Here is a 9,850-nt window from a genome sequence, read left to right as displayed (position 1 = left end):
CCAGCTCCGATATGGTGGCTCGAAACCTCCTGGCACTCCAATTCCATGCGATCTAACATTGTCTTCTGGTCTCCTCAGGCTCTGCAGGCATGTGGTGCACAGACATGCATGAAAGCACAACACCCAGCTACATAAAGCAAAATAAATACATGAGTATTTTTTTTTTAAGGATATGGATAACTTCCTAGATGTCCCTGCCATCCTTGCACAGGGACCATGTGAATCTCGCCCGAATTGTCCAAATTTTAGTGTGCACACTGCCAAAGTGGGCATTGGGGTAGTGCCTTTGATGAGTTCCAACAAATATATAATGGCAAGTCACCACTGTGAGTGTGAGTGGCCACACATATTTATCTCTCTGCCTCAGCATCCTCTATACTGCCTGGCTCTCTCGTTTTTTTGGGAAAGGGGTGGTAAACATCAGGTCAAAGAAGATAATTGTTGGCTGAGTGGGTGGTACAGGTATGTATCATTTTGTAATAAGCTTCCAGAAGGGCAGTGGTGGCTTATACCTTTAATCCCAGCACTTGGGAAGCAGAGGCAGGCAGAAAGAACTCTGTGAGTTTGGGGGCCAGCCTGGTCTACAGACTGAGTTCTAGGACACCCAAGGCTACACAGAGAAACCCTGTGTCGAAAAAGCAAAAATAAAAGCTTCTAAAGGGGTCCCTTCAGTGACTTCAAGGTTCTGTATCCCACCTGCAAGGAAGGGCATTCCAGTGTCTCCACCGCCCTGGCAGCACTCAGTGGTGTCAGATGGCATCCCATAGCAAAGGCCTTCCCACACTCACGACTTCCTTCCCGCTCACGCATCCCTTAAGTGCTAAGTATTTCTTCTAGAAATGTTTGCCATGCACATGTGAGGAGACAGAGCTAGCGCTCCAGGGCCTGGAGAGCCAACCCTGAAGTGGTACTACGCCCCTCTACGAGCTGTATCCACCCGACACTGATGGGCTATGGCAGCCATGATGAAGATGGATCAAGTCAGGCTCCTGACAGTGATGTCTGAGTTTTATTCTGTCATATTTTCAGGGAACCAAAGCCAGGCGTTGTGGGTGCTGGACCAGTGCACCACCAATGAGCTCCCCTCCAGCCCCCTGCTCATCTTCTTCTGTGTTATTCGCTCCCCTGAAATCCCACCGGGAGGCGCACCAGGTTACTGCAGTGGACTGAATGCCCGACCATGAGGGAGGCGAGGCTAAGCCTCATGGCTCCACCCACGGACAACCTGAAGGAGGCGAGGCTTACTCTGAGCCCTGTGGCTCCACCCATGCTTGTAGAAGCATGTTGTGTTAGGTTTTTACTTGAGCTAGACAAGAAGCGGGGTCGGCCTACAATCCTCAGCTTCTAACCCTATAGCCCAGTTCTCCCAGCTGGGCCTTATGCCTAAAAGGTTCTGCAACCTCCCAAAACAGTGCCACCAGCTTGGGACCAAGTATTCACACACACGAACCTGTGTGTTTGTGCATCTGAGACTTAATGGGAAGTATTTCTATAACGAACTCCATTCTATTAATTTATTTTAATTTATGCATGTATGTGTGTTTGTCTTGTGTATCCCATGAGTACAGGTCTCTGTGGAGACCAAAAAAAAGAGGGCATCAGATTCGCTGGAACTGGAGGCTTTTGTGAGCCACCCCATGTCAGTGCTGGGAACAGAACTCAGGTCCTCTGTAAGAGCAGTGACTGCTCCTAGCAGCTGAGCCATCTCTCCAGCCCCATCTCCATCATATACACAAGATAAGGAAGGCCCAGAGAGATTGGATGATTTGCCCAAGGTTGACCAACTGGTGGGATGGACCCGGGGGCCTAGCTCGGGAAGGCCGACTACAGAGGCTTATTGTCCAGGCTTGAAACCAGGGCAGCGGGGCTTCACTCTTGCTGCCCTGGCAGAACTATCAATGGAAAACACCCAGATCTTTGTGTGATAATTGATGTGGTCATTCCACATCTAACCGCTCACAATCCCTGAGCATAGGAATGTCTCACAGCCGCCTTGTACGAAATCTCAGCGTCTAAAGAGGCTTTATAACAAACAAACAAATAAAAACCCAGCGGGGACTTTTGAAAACATTTGGCTCCCGAACAGAAACCTATAGGATTTATACACAGAGCAAATGTTCAGAGGAGAAGCTGTGCAGTTGGTCTTTTTGTTTGTTTGTTTGTTTGTTTGTTTGTTTTTTTTCGAGACAGGGTTTCTCTGTGTAGGTCTAGCTGCCCTGGAACTGGCTCTGTAGACCAGGCTGTCCTCGAACTCAGAAACCCACCTGCCTCTGCTGAGGGCTGGGATCAAAGGCATGCACCACTGCCAGATGGCTGAAGTTGTGCACTAAAACAACAAGCCGGGCGGTGGTGGCGCACGCCTTTAATCCCAGCACTTGGGAGGCAGAGGCAGGTGGATTTCTGAGTTGGAGGCTAGCCTGGTCTACAGAGTGAGTTCAGGACAACTAGGACTACATGGAGAGACTCTGTTTTAAAAGAACACACACACACACCAAGCCATCAAGCTCTGCCCTATCACAGACCCTGTACACACACGCACACACGCACACACGCACACACACACACACACACACACACACACACAGGAATCCTGCCAGTGATGGTTTGTGATGTTACTACTCACTGTAGCCCACAGTCAGAAACCACCCACACACTCATTACTGCCAGCTAAAGAGTAAAAATATGGGTGACGAGGACCACTTGGGTGTAGGAGACAGGAGGCGCTAACCCAAGCTGGATGACAATGCTTTGAAGGCATTAAGTTAAGGAAGGGGCGGCAGCAAACTCTACAGAGAGAAAGACGCTCCGGTGGGTTGAGGCGAGGCAGGGGGCACAGGGGTCGAGGAGGTGCCCAGCTGAGTGTGGGGAAGTGTGAAGGGCAGAGAGCTCCTGGGAGTGGGCACACAAGCTACAGGAGTGTTCTAAAATTGGGTGTGGGGATGGTGGCACAACAGCGAGGAACCATGGGGTGGCTCCCTTTGAAAGGGTGAACTTAATGGTATGTGTGGTATCTCAAGATAGAAGTTAAAAATACATCAATAAATAAGAAAAGCAGATTTTTAAAGGGCCTAAAATATGAGGGCGTAATTACGACAGAAACTGCCTGTCAGTTGAACTCAAAGCATGCTTTATGAAAAGGAACATTTTAAAGCAAAGAAATGAGCGCACGGTTGAACATTTTTATTGTAAAAAAGAAAAATTCAATATACCACAAAATTAAGGCAAGGGCAAGGCGAGCCACCCATCCCCTTCACTCAGTCTAGTGGCCACTCTGCCCATCTGCTCTAGCTACAACCCCGCCCACTCCCTCGAGCTGAATTTTTGAAGTAAATCTCAGCAGAGCATCATCCTGTAATTGTAGGCATGCTGTGTGAATGTCGCTCAATGGTGCCATGTCTTCCTCCGTCAGCCTTGAGGGCAGTTTCATTCCCAACACCTGCTGGGGGGGGAGATACATCTATCTTCCCTGAGTAATGGATTTTCATACACACACACACACACACACACACACACTCACATACTCACACTCACATCTAATTTTGCAATTGGTCCTTGGCAGTTAGATACCTTAGAGGGACCTAAGGTAGACCAGTTTGGAGAACCAGCTGAGATCCTGGCTTCATTTCAGTTTTCCCCTTTTGAAGTTTAGACTATATTCTGATCAGTTATATGTACTTTTATGAATTAATTAATATTAAGCAATATTATATACTATTATAATATATATTGCTTAATATTACATATATATATATATATATATATATATATATATATATAGAGAGAGAGAGAGAGAGAGAGAGAGAGAGAGAGCAGATAAACCAAACAGCAGACCAGGCCAAGGTGGTTCCACATGGGAGAGGTTTATTATGTTATTATGCAGGGATGGAGAGGGCAGCGAAGCAGGTAGAAGGGCAGAGAAGAGGAGAAAGAGAGAAAGAGGGGCAGAGAGGAATGAGGAGAAAGAGAAGAGCAAGGAGAGAAGAGGAGAAGAGAGAGAGGAGGGGGTGATCCCTTAATTTATACAGGAAATGACGTCACACCAGTGAGGGTGGGAACTGGGCCAAGTGGGTTGTGGGATTGAGGGTTGTTGACCTGGCAACGCAGGTCAAGGGTCACATAGTTAGGCCAGGGCTTGGAGTGTCCTGGTGCTAACATGTACACAGATACATGGAAGTTTGGGCTAAAGCATTCAAGAGGGTCCTTTAAAAAATCAGTATGGTAAGGGATTTTGTTTTTGTTTTTGTTTTGTTTTTTGTGGGTTGCTTTTTTGTTTTGTTTTTTTGTTTGTTTTTGTTTTTCGTTTTTGTTTTTTCTGCCTGAAAAGCAGGTGCTTTTGAGCATTTGACCATCTGTAGAACATGAGGTAAACTTCAATGGTGGATGTCACCTTCTCAGAATAATGGAAGGACAGAAGGACTTAACCATGCCCTCAGCTTTGTGGCACTATGGGCTTTCTTCCTCTAGATTTAATTTATGCAAGAGAAAAGTGCACATCTGTGCTGTTGAGGCCGCAGTGACTTCTGGACTCTCTTAGCAACAGCTGAACACTGTACCTCCCAACTTGCCTATTTTAACTTCTCCCACACATTGATTTCCTTCTCTCTCTCTCTCTCTCTCTCTCTCTCTCTCTCTCTCTCTCTCTTTCTATATATATTTTATAACCCATTTTAGCCCTTTATAGACTTAGATTAAAATAAATAATTTATTGAACACTACATTACACAATCGAGCCCTTGACTTCTCCTTTCAAAGACTGACAGCAGAGAACACTTCCAGACCGAGAGTCACAGTGTGCCCTGCGAGTCTCAAAACTGAAGTTTGAAGGAGAAAGGAAATCCGTCCCTTATTACCCCAAGATGGGCACCACATGGGAATTCAATTTGCAACAGAGAGAGTTTTTAAAATTCAAAAGGCTGAACAAAGGCAGACCATATGTCCCGTCATGGATGAGGGCAGTCAGCCAGTGGGCAGTAAAACAGACTATCAAATCCCCACTCAGAGTGTCTGGGTGACCGTGACTTTGACAACAGGGGCCTCGGGGCTGGACATGGTGAGTACTTGGCTCCATCCCCTGAGTGTGATCAGGACTCTGGCATCTTCAAGGATCAGAAAGGGTCACAGTGAACAGGGATTCCTGACCAGCAGGAGCGGAGGCACAGGAGCGGTTGCTAGTTCAGTGTTCCTATGTAAATGCATCCATTCACGCAGAGGAGACAAGAGCTAGAACCAGAGACAATATTAAACCCACTCTTCCTGGCGGCCGGGAGGCAGCTCATCCAGGAACACACTTGCCGTACAGCACAAGGACCAGAGTTCCAGCACGCGAGCCCACGTAAAGAAGCAGGGTGTGACACATGCCTGTAGTCCCAGTGCTTGGGAGGCAGACGGGGGGGGGGCATCCCTGAATCAGAGAGCTTCAGGTTCAGTGAGCGTCCCTATCTTTTTGAGATAAGGTGGAGAGCGGCTGAGAAAGGGGGATCAGACTGGTTTCTACATGCATTGTGCACTTAAACACACACACATACGAACACACACATATCCTCATACATCCTCACACACACACACATCCTCACACAAACAAACATCCATATACACACTCACATCTACACACACACAAACATCCACACACATATCCACATCCACATTCTCTCTCGAACACATACACACACATAAACACACACATCCACATCAGCACACACACATACATCCACACAAATGCACACATACACACACATAAACACACACATCCACATACACACACATATCCTCGTACACACACATCCTCACACAAACACACATCCATATACACACACATCTACACACATCCACACATCCACACACACATAAGCACACACATCCACATCAGCACACACACACACATACACACACATCCTCACACACACATACACACACACATCCTCATACCCACACAAACACACATCCATATACACAGACACACATCTACACACAAACACATCCTCACACAAACACACATCCACACATATCCACACACACATCCACACACAAACACCCCCCACATCTACATACACATTCTCTCATACACACACATATATATCTGCACACACACACATAAACATATATATCCACATCAGCACACACCACACACACACACACACACACACACACACACACACGTAGTGTAGGAGGCTTTTAGTGGACTCTGTGCTAATACTTAGGCATTTCCTTGTACATCTTGCCATCTTGGAGGGGAGGAAGGGAGGGAGACGGTGGTGAGAGCAGAGCTGAGTCAAAGTCGGACAGAGTCAATCATCACAAAGCATTCAGTATTCAAATAACCTGCATGGTCACACTGTCGCCAAGTGAGAATCAGCCCCAACCACACAAATGTCCAACTGTTTTGTTTTTCAAAAGTAAACATTCTAAAAGTGGAAACAGATCTGAATCTGCGTGTGGAAGATGAAATCATAAACTATTAATAATAATGACTTCCATTTGGGGGAGTGCTTCCGGCTAAAGTCTTCATAGTTCGTGATCTCACATAACCCTTGTAGCCCCGTACAGGGCTCTGCTGGTTACAGAAGACTGAAACCCACCTCAAATTGGCTTGGGCAAAGAAGGGACCCTACCAAGATAGAGACCAGAGGGCCAGTGAAATGGCTCTGCAGGGGAAGGAGCTGGCCGTCAAGCCTGAAGACTTGAGTTTGATCCCTGGGACCCACAGGGTAGAAGTTGAGCTGACTTCTCCAAGCTGTCCTCTGGCCCCCGACGTGCGCGCTGTGGCATGTGTGTATGCATGCACACATCTAAGTAAATATAATAAAAATTTAAGACAGGCAAAAGTCCAGTGGGATTTAGGCACAGCTGAATCAGGGGCCTCGAAGCTGTTCTGAGAGTTCTCTTTCTTTGTCCCTGTCTCTGTCTCTGTCTCTGTCTCTGTCCCTGTCTCTGTCTCTGGCTCTGTCTCTGGCTCTGGCTCTGTCCCTGGCTCTGGCTCCGGCTCCAGCTCCAGCTCCGGCTCTGGCTCTGACACCCCCCCCCCAACCCCCCAGGTGTATCTCTCCATGTGGCTTAAGCCTGTCATCACCTTTCAGCACCCCATAGACAGCCTTTTATTTAGTTGTTATTGTAATTTTGAGACATGGTCTCATGTAGCCCAAGCTAGCCTCAAATCTGCTAAGGATAGCCTTGAATGTCTTTCCCCCTCCTGCCTTATGTCCCGTCCACACAGTGCTGGGGATGAATCCAGCCCCTCTACCCATTTAAACACATCCCTGGCCCAGAATTTTTATTTTCCCCTTACTCCCAGCTCAGGCCTCCCCTGAACCAAACCCATGCCATTCAGAACACTTCTTGCTGTGTCCTCTCATTGGTCAGGCATGGTCACATGTCCATCTCTAGCGCTGAAGTTGGTTAACACTTCCTGGAAGACAAGGTGGACAGGGAGATGTTGCTCAGTTGTTAGAAAGCCTGAGAATTCTGGGAATGTGGCTAGACAAGTGCGTGAGACCTTCCCATTTTACTAGGGAAGAAACCAAGGCTCCAATTTTGACTGGTGGTTTGTGGGTCTGTGAGAATCTCAGGCTATAGGGAGTGACGAGGGGCAGAATGTGGGAGGCCAGGCCACTCAGGTCCCTCTGGTAGGACCCTCAAAGCCTCAGGGAACACTTGGCTCAGAGAGGGAGTCAAGGTGCAGAGCAGACAGTGAACTTGGTCTGATGTGAGCATTAAAGAGTTCTAAACCAGGTATGGCAGACATGATTGGAAACAGAGGCAGAAGGATTGAGAGTTTGAGGCCGTCTTGGGCTACATAGGGAGTTCAAGGCAGATTAGATTACATGAGACTGTCTCAAAGCACAAGGGCTGAGGAGATGGCTTAGCAGCTAAAGTACCTGCCGCACAAGCCAGAGGACTGGAGTTCATACCCCAAGCATACATGTAATGCCAGTGGGTGTGGCGGTGTCCCCAGAACACCAGTATCAGAAATGGAAAGCAAAGGAGATTCCCCGGCAGTGGGCCTAGCAAGGCCGTATGAATCAGTGAGCTCAGTGTTTGATTGAGAGACCCTTTCTCAATGAGTAGGCCTAAAGCTATGGAGGATGACTCCCAAATCAAGCTTGGGCCTCAACATGCACACACGCATACACACACCACACACACTTATACATATGTGAACATGCAAATACAAATGCACATAAACACATCAAAATAAGACAGACAGAAAGGAAGGAAGGGAGGAAGAAAGGAAGGAAGGAAAAAAGGAAGGAAGGAAGGAAGGAAGGTCCCAAAGGTTATTTTAGCTCCTCGTTGTTTGAACGTAAAATGCTCTACTCCGGCCTCTAAGCTTCTGTGTTTATTCTGGTAGCAAGAGAAACAACACAGACCCACTCGTTGGCTGCTTCTCCCACCAGGAGTTGGTGCATGCCCACATTACTCCAGCTGTGACCAGGACAAGCCCTGCCCCCAAAACTATGGGGAGGAAAGGGACTCCATCTGCTGTCTCTGCCAAGAGACCTCACCACCAACAGCCACAAGGAAAGAGACTCTCTGTGTATGAGGCCAACATTACCAGCAGGAGGGAAGAAGTGCAGCTTTGACCCTTGGATGCAGTCATGTGTGAAGTCCCCAGCCCTGCACAGGCAACATACTACTGTATTGACTTTGTATATGTGTGTATGGTGCATGCATATGCATGTTTGTGTGCATTGGGAATATGCTTTTGTGCCTACATGTGTGCATGCAGATTGTCCACAGCCAATACCTATGATTGTCCCATGCTCTAGGAGGGACATGATTTTGCCAGCTGCAGATAGTTTATGTTTGGGACTCTGGAGATTGGTATAAATGGGACCTAGAGGGCCCGTGGTGGCTGCTGCTGTCAGTTTCTGCGGGTGCATTTGCTATTGTTGCGTTGCTGGGTTGCTGGGTTGCTGCATTGCTGCATTGCTGGGTTGGTGCGTTTCTGAGTTGCTGGGTTGCTGCATTGCTGCGTTGCTGCATTGCTGGGTTGCTGTGTTTCTGAGTTGCTGCATTGCTGGGTTGCTGCATTGCTGGGTTGCTGCATTGCTGGGTTGCTGGATGGAGATATTTTGGCCATGAAGGTTGGACTTGCTCCAGGGATCTTGATGCTCCTAGTCAGCAGGAAGAAGTCTGCACGCTCTTTCCCCTCTAACCTTCTTGCTTTCCTACCTAATGTTGGGTGGTTGGAAGGGATTAGGGTAGAATAAGGGTTGAAAGGGTGGTGGATGTAAGAACCCAATAAAGTAGCCCAAAAAGAACACCAGCAAAGGGAGAGAGCCGCAGGGGAGACACAGAGCCTTGACCTCTGGCCTCTACACTGATGCACACACATGCGTGTCTACATGTGTGTGCACAAAAGCATATTCACTGGTGGATCTCCATGAGTTGAAGACCAGCCTGTAATTCCAGTGCTGGAAGGGGTGGACACAGGAAGATCCCTGGAGCTCACTGACCAACCCTGAGCAACCAGTCTAGCGAACCAGCAAGCTCCAATTCAGTGAGAGACCCCGCCACAAACATTAAGGTGTGTAGTGAAATTTTGTTTCTTTAAAAAACACAGTTATGTTATATGAATACATTTTTACTTTAATCTTGCCTCTGCCCCCCCACCCCAAGAGCTGAGGTTAAAGGCATGCACCACCATGCCTGGCTCCTGTTACTTTACAAAGAATTCCTTTTGAACTTTGTTTTTCATACTATGGAGAGTCCTCAATAAGGTCATCTGGCCGGGTGGTGGCAGCGCATGCCTTCAACCCCAGCACTCGGGAGGCAGAGGCAGGCAGATTTCTGAGTTTGAGGCCAGCCTGGTCTACAGAGTGAGTTCCAGGACAGCCAGGGCTATACAGAGAAA

Source organism: Mus pahari, chromosome 3, assembly GCF_900095145.1.
Source record: "Mus pahari chromosome 3, PAHARI_EIJ_v1.1, whole genome shotgun sequence".
Classification (NCBI taxonomy): Eukaryota; Metazoa; Chordata; class Mammalia; order Rodentia; family Muridae; genus Mus; species Mus pahari.
Note: the sequence above shows the minus strand (reverse complement) of the source record.